Below are 6,827 nucleotides of genomic sequence, written 5' to 3'. Positions count from 1 at the left end.
TAGCCCATCTAGTTCAAAGCTAACCTTTTTAAGATTACAGTCTGCGTTTTGCCCTGTTTCTTTAAGCTGTTTGTTCACTTGACTGATGTATTCCAAGAAAACTTATTTTCTTGACCATCATTCTCATCAAAGGGACCCTTTTAAGTGTTCTGTCCCATCTTTATCACCAGACACAGGTATGTGCCAGGTTGTTGGTTTATCATCTATGCAACTTTGTAACTTTTCAGTTATATGTAATCAGTTGTGCAGCCAAGACATGCCATCTTTGTCTTCTCATTAAGCAAACTGTTGAATTATCACCTTCACCTGGCCTTTGTTGCATCTCTGAGTGCCCAAGATCACATGGTTAGACTGCTTCCATATACAACAGATTCTTTTTTGTGTATCTTAGCTAGGCCTGTAAGAGGTCAACTTCATGGTTCTTCAGAGCAATTAGACTGAACTTCTTTAGGGTTCAGAGATCAGGTTTGGGGTCTGGATTAACAGTGTACTTTTTATTTTAATGAAATATTGGCCAATGAGCCACTGAATCACTAAATAAGTAAGGAAGCAGAAGTCCATAGTAATCTGAAGCAGTTTGTGGTTTGGAACCTTATAGGAACCTACCAGTGAATGGATTATGTATTACAGGCTTAAATTCTGGGTTGTCATTTTGTCCATAAGGATTTTGAGAGTATAAACTCAGGCTTTCTAAACATGAGTAACCATTCATATTTGGCATTAATCCAACCCTAACTTATCCATGAAATTGTTAGGGACCTACAAACTCATTGTATATACCACTTCCAGAAGTGCCTGGAAAATAGTGATTCCTAGCCACGTGCCCCAACTTCTAAAACTTAAATTCTTGATCGTGAAAGTAACAGTGAGTAAAACATGTCTATACACCAGACAGAGAGCACTGATTCTGTGTTGTAAATTCTAATATGTCTTGGAAGATTGTATAAATTAGCCAGTGTGAGTGGGGAACAAGAACTAACCATACCAGCAATATGCCATCCATGATTTAAGTTATCCTCTCCCTCTAAAATATTTTCTTAGGATTATCTAAGCCCTAGGACCAGATTGCATGCCCAGTGGTCACTTTTACTGTTTGAATGCATCACTTTAGCCTGGCTGCCCCTTAGCTACTTTGAAAGAAAAACACTAGGGAAGGATTTCTCTAATCTATTCCTCTATCACCACTACAACATGGTCAGCAGCTGGGCTTCTACATAGCAAGTTCTGCTATCCATGACAAACTATGGGACTGAGTTGTCTTCCAAAGAAAAGACTCACAAAGTGTCCTTCATTGTTGAATCAACGGGATCTAGAATCTGATAAGCATCTTCTGGAGGCGTATCTGAGCAACTTCATTTCAGCAAGTCCTAATGTTGGGGGTTTTCCTAGTAAAAAATGGGGGAAAACAGAATGCTAGTAGGAAGAAATTAATAAACCACATTACATTTTTAAAAGAAAAAAGTATTATGTTGGTTTTCTAGATCATATGCATGGGAGAGGGGTAGTTTTTCTCCAGTCAAGTGGTAGGTTAGTTACCACCATGAAATGCAAATGAATAAAGCTTCCTTCCAGGCTTTCTCCTACATAATGAGGTAGCTCCACACCACCTTGTATTCCAGACACAGAGTGAATCAGCTGTGCTTATTAAAGCAGTGCAGCAGTGTACGCCAAGAGCTGCTCATGAACAGCTGTGAAGCAGCTACAATTTGCCTGCTTGCAGGTTGCATGAGCATATTGAGAGCTGCCCAGATTAAGGACCCACAGCAGTGCTGCTCCTTGCTCAGTCCTCTGCACTCCTTTCTCCTCACCCTATGTCCTCTCTTATCACACCTTGTTCACTTGTTAGACTGGACTTGTTTTTGAGTCTTTGCTGCAGTGCAGTTCTCAGTGCTGAACTCTTCATGATTATCCTCATTATAGCATCCTTCTGTCACATGGAGATATTCACAAAGGTGCCCTGCATAATGCATTTCCTCTCAAGAAAAGAACCCCCTGGCCTGTGTTAAGTAGCTGGTGAATTATAGAGCTCTCTCACCAAAGGGCTGTTTATTGTCATGCTAATGGATTTTGCCGCTTACCATTATCGAACTAGATTATGAACTTCCCCATTGTCATATGTAGGTTGCCTGCACAATGGAACTTCCATTTTAGCCTCCTTTTCAATGCCTGATTAAAGGTACCAAAGTGTCAGTGGACTTAAACCTACAGGGCAATTGATCATTAGTACAAACACAGTTTTGCTGCAACCTATTGCTTTTTTGAAAGCTACGTGATCTCTGTTATCTGGTATTGGGACAGTATGCCCATCCCTTGATCAATGAAAACAGATTTCTCTTGTCAAGCAGACTGTAGGGTCAGCCCCTGTTTTACTTATGTTTAGGACCAGCAAGGTAACTTTTAATCTGTATGGAGTTCTTCAGTATGGAATTCCAGCCATGTTTCCACTGTGCTGTTTGCTTTTTCTTGTGCTCCATTCTGCAAAAGACTGTGTAAATTTGGTGAATTGTTTGGTGTAAATGCCATTTGAATAATGACTGAAAGAACTAACCAGATTTATGTGGCATTTTAAATTGCATTTTAATGGGAAATGGCCCCTGTGATAGCATAAGTAATCCCATTGTGAACAAGTTTACATACCTGCTTCTATCCAAGCAACACATTTTATACAATACCATTTGCCAAGCAACCAGTGCTTCACATTTTATTTGGGTGAGAAAATAACTATTGAGTCCTCCTTACCATATTGAAAAACCAAGCAATGCCCTGGTCTTTCCTAAGCACTGGCATATATCAAAAAGAGATTTTATAATCTCAGGTTCAAGGTTCCACTCCACTGTGGATTTTTCTAGGTGACTTTGGGTAATTCATTCTCTCAGCCAAGCCTACTTCACAAGGTTGTTGTGAGCATAAAATGGGGAAGGGAGAATTGTATGTGCTACCCTGAGCTCCTTGGCAGGATAGAAATGTACTAAACAAATGTAAGAAGGCCAGAACCTACTTTATGGTCCCTTTCTTTGAAGACCTGGTATACTCATATCTGTTAATAGTCAACTGCTAATAGGTATATGAAGTGAAACTCAGATGCTGGAGTTTTCTTGTCTGAAATATGTTCATCTTCATGGCTTCTGTGCCATCTCACATGGGAGTATGCATGTGCAGGCTAGCCATGGAGATAAAGAATCCAAAGCTTTCCAGAATTTTCCAAGTACCCAGAGCACCCCCCTCCCCTCCATCTCTCACCAGCATTTCCCACTCAAAGTGGCAAGTGACATAGGTGGAAGGAGTGCCTGTCCCTTCTCCACCCTGGAGGGTCTAAGTGCTGAAGCTTTCCTTGAGTTTTTTCTCCTCAGGTTCTTTCATCACCAATTCGATGATGGCAGTCTTTAAAAAGTGTGGGGAATGCGGGACAAAGACGGCTCAATCAGATGAGCGAAGAAGGCTTGATTGGATGAACATGATTCCTTTTCTGCTTTGGAGAAGGCCATAATGCTGTGGCCTGTGAGATCCGCTGCCAGTTTACCCCTAAAGACTGTCATGAAAGGGCTGATTGTTTGAAGACTGCACTATGGGGAGAAGCATTAGGGGCTCTTGAAGATCAGCCTGAAAAGTGCCCAGCTCTGCTGGGAAAAGGTCCCATACTCCATCAGTGGTTTCAGTGCCCTCTGCTTTGTCTTTGGATCTGAGTGCTAAGTAGGCTCCGAGAGTGGTGTTGGTTCTGAGAACTATGTTGGACCTGCCACCTAAGAAGTAAAACAAAAAATAGAAGCATGTGGCCACAGGTTCCCTTCAACATCATACTGGTCTTCACTTTGGCATCAAACTTCACCCTCTTGGGTTGGCTCCGGCCATGGCTCTCGCCCCAGAACATCATCACCTTTGCTGAGAGTACCGGATTCCCCAAGCTTTTCGGATAAGGTGTTCAAGGTGCCTCCACCCGCCAGCATCATTGAGCTTTCATCCATCAGGTTCCTCCTTTGACACAAGGGCCATGACTAACCTCCCCTCTTTTCCCTGGGGTACAGATCAGGGCCTCTGGTTCCTATACCCCCCCATGTACTCCTCATTGGAGGAGCATAACACTAAGGGTTTAATGGTAAATTGTGAAGAGCTGTGCTGGTCTATGACTGTTTTTAATAAAGATTGATTGATTGATACCTCATTGGAGTCCCTGGGAGCAGTTATAGTCAACCGCAGCATTTCTTTGGTGCAACGCCAACTGCCTTAAGTTCTGAGCAACGTCCTGGTCCTTCAGCACTGATGCACAACTTCCAAACCATGTCAATGGTCAAATATCAAGCATCAGATTCAGAGAAAGTCTTCATTCAGGCTTCTGACCTTGACTCCGATACTCCATCACTGCCTTTGCCAGATGTTGCAGTTGGAGATCAGTCCCCCATATCGCCGATGGAGGACTTGAGACTTTATTATGAGCAGCTTATTAGAGTGGTTAAATCCTTGGAGTTAGACATTCTCTTGACGAATCTGAAGCCCATGGATCCCATCTTAAAAGTGCTTTATTCATGAACATGGGCCCAGTGGCTTTTCCTGTGCTTCAGGGCAGATTGAATATTGCCACTGGCATATGGGCTAAACCAGCTTTGGCTAGAAAGCTGGAAAATTTGTATAGGGTTAGAGAAGAGAGGTGTGAGTTTCTGTCCCAGCATCTACCAACTAATTCTTTTTACCTTCCAAGCAAAGAGCTGGCTCTCACACCTCCCCCTTTGACAAAGAAGGTCGCAAGCTCGAGAGGATAGGCTGAAAAATTTATTCCCCTGAGGCTTTAGGTCCGAGAGTAGTGAGTTTATGGCTACAATGGGCCATTACCAAATGTTCCTTTAGGAGTGTGAGGCCCAGTACATGGACCTGCTCCCTATGACAAGAAAACACTTGCAAAGGTTATTCACACAGAGGGAGTTAAACTGGGGAAGCAACACCTAAATGCATCAAGTACTGTGGCATCAGGAGTGGTACTGTAGCATCAGTCTTGGTTATGGTCTGCTTTAACTAGTGACACTGGGGCTAGGGTTGAGGACCTGCCTTTTGAAGGCAAAGACCTTTTCAGTTCCCAAACGGATGGTGCGCTGGTCAGGATGTGTAAAAATCAACTGACAGCTAAATCCTTAGGAATAACTGCCCAACCAACCCTGTCTTGCAAGCCCAGGTACTTTCCTAGGCATAATTATCAGTATCAGAGACCATATAGGTACCAACCCACCCAACAGCAGCATTCTTATTGCTAGCCCCAGGCTAACCTTATCAGATCTCAGAAGCTAAGTAGGGTCAGCCCTGGTTAGTATTTGGATGGGCAATCTCCAAGAAACACCAGAGTCTTGACACAGAAGCAAGTATTGGCAAACCACCTCCAAACCTCTCTTTCCTTGAAAACCCTACGGGGTCTCCATAAGTCAGTTGTGACTTGACAGCACATCAAAAAGTACTAGGATTACAGAATTGGAGAACAATGCAAACAAGCTAACATTTGTCTAAGACAGTGATAATCACTCAGTGGCTTGGGAGCCACATGTGGCTCTTTGACATGCTACCTGTGGCTCTTCTTCCCTTACCAAGATCCTGACACCCCAGAGAACTTCTCTCAAGGAGTAGAGGACCTCTTGGAATAGCATCCATAAAATACTATATGCATATACCTGGATCTCTGAATTTTGACAAAAGTAATTTTTTGAAAGGTCACCCATAAATGGTGAAAACTACATGCAAACTTGAAAAAAAGGCAACACAAATTATTTCTATGAGACACATTTAGGCTAGCATATTAAACAACATCTTAAATGTTGCAATGTCCAATATGATGCAAAATGGGTTTTGTCTTTAGCTGCAGTTGGAAATGTTACAGTGGAAAGCAAAAACAGTAACTTGAAATGAAGGTATCTCAGCTTCAATGGGCCAATTAGGTTGGTTTTTAAAGCAGTCTATTTAAATTATAAATCCTTTTACAAAGGGAGTGTACTAAAATATAAAAATACACAATATTATTGATACTGCTGATCAAAATGTCTAATTCTAAACATGGTCCCATCTTTGGATACTTAAATATGGAAACTGGAGTCATGAGCAGTCCAGACAGATTTTTCTACTGAGAGAAGTCCCAAATTTACAGAAAAACATGAAATCTAAAAAAAAAGGGGGAGTTAACCCCCCCATATAATAAAAGCAGCATCTGTAGCTTTAAGAAACGTACCTCTGTGGCCATTGCAAGGCAACACCACAGCAATGCCAGCATTCAAGAGGAAGGGGGAGAGGGGCAGGACGCTTTCCAGGGCTGTTTTGGCCTTTGAGGGAGGACTCATTGGGGCCAGGGCCAGCAGCAACCATCAAGAGACTTTCTACCACGTGACTTGCATGACTCACCCAGGCCCGACTGCTTGCTACTGTTCAACAACAGCCGTTGCCCAAAAAGTAGCAAGGTGTAGTGCACTGGTTCCCAACCAGGGGTCCGTGGACCCCCAGGGGTCCCTGAGAACTAAATTAAGGTCCGCAAAACAAAGTTATAAACCCATAATAAATTAATATTTTCAATTAAAAGTTATCTGTTATAAAAATATATATTCAAATATTATTCTAAGTTTAATGTTTAACAGTTATGATTAAAGATTATTTTCAAATTCTCGGCATTTTTATTTTGAACCTTGGGATCCCTGCACCGAACAAAAAAGTCGTAGGGGTCCCTGGTCAAAAAAAGGTTGGGAACCACTGGTGTAGTGGGTAGATTCGAATCTCCACTCTGCTGTGGAAACTCACTGGGTGATCTTGGGTCAGTTACTCTCTCTGCCTTCCTAACGGGGTGGTTGTGAAGAGAAAATGGAGGA

This window comes from Euleptes europaea, chromosome 15, assembly GCF_029931775.1.
Source record: "Euleptes europaea isolate rEulEur1 chromosome 15, rEulEur1.hap1, whole genome shotgun sequence".
Classification (NCBI taxonomy): domain Eukaryota; kingdom Metazoa; phylum Chordata; class Lepidosauria; order Squamata; family Sphaerodactylidae; genus Euleptes; species Euleptes europaea.
Note: the sequence above shows the minus strand (reverse complement) of the source record.